This window comes from Cricetulus griseus (genome assembly GCF_003668045.3).
Source record: "Cricetulus griseus strain 17A/GY chromosome 1 unlocalized genomic scaffold, alternate assembly CriGri-PICRH-1.0 chr1_0, whole genome shotgun sequence".
NCBI lineage: Eukaryota > Metazoa > Chordata > Mammalia > Rodentia > Cricetidae > Cricetulus > Cricetulus griseus.
The window spans coordinates 25,251,853-25,252,539 of NW_023276806.1; the positions used below are offsets into that span (position 1 = coordinate 25,251,853).

At 37.6% G+C, this 687-nt stretch overlaps 1 pseudogene; it reads right to left on the reverse strand.

Moving 5' to 3' along the window:
- Positions 1-364: 364 nt before the first annotated feature.
- LOC113831183 lies at positions 365-464 on the reverse strand (annotated as a pseudogene).
- Positions 465-687: the final 223 nt, after the last annotated feature.

Genomic DNA, 687 nt, shown 5'->3' on the forward strand with positions numbered 1-687 from the left:
CTTAAAATTCTCTACTTTGGATAGTTATTTTCCTGTACAGTGTCTCGATTGGAATGCAAGAGCTTGGTTTATGGTTGGAAAAAAAAAACAACAACAACAACAACAAAAAATAGAGCTTCCTGTACAAGCTCCCAAAGCCTTAATGACATCAAGGAGTGGCCTGAGACTGACTCAGGCTGGATGAATATTGATGAACTCTGAAAGGTTTTGGAGGAGTCCAGGTCCTTCTATGCAGTTGCTGTCTTCTTGCAAGACATGATTAGACACTGTATGGAAAGTGAATGAGAAATGAATAATTATTGTATTGCTATTGTATAGTGTCTTGCAGATCATTCGATCATTTTTCACAGTCCACTTAAAAACAAAAAACATGGAATGCTTTACGAATTTTTATGCTATCTTTGTGCAGGGGCCATGCTAATCTTCACTGTATCCTAATTTTAGTATATATGCTACCGAAGCGAGAAACAGTTTACCTTTTATACCTACTGTTACAATAGCCCTATGAAGAAAACTGTGTTATTTAAAAGATAAAAAAGTAGAGGATCAAAGAATTGAAGAAGACTATCAAGAAACATTGTCAAAGGAAGATAAGCTAGAGCCAGAAGCCAATTCCTTGACTCTGTAAGTTGTGGTCCATGCCATTGGGAAGTGAGGGTAGGCAGGCCCAGCATCCAAGCTAAATGA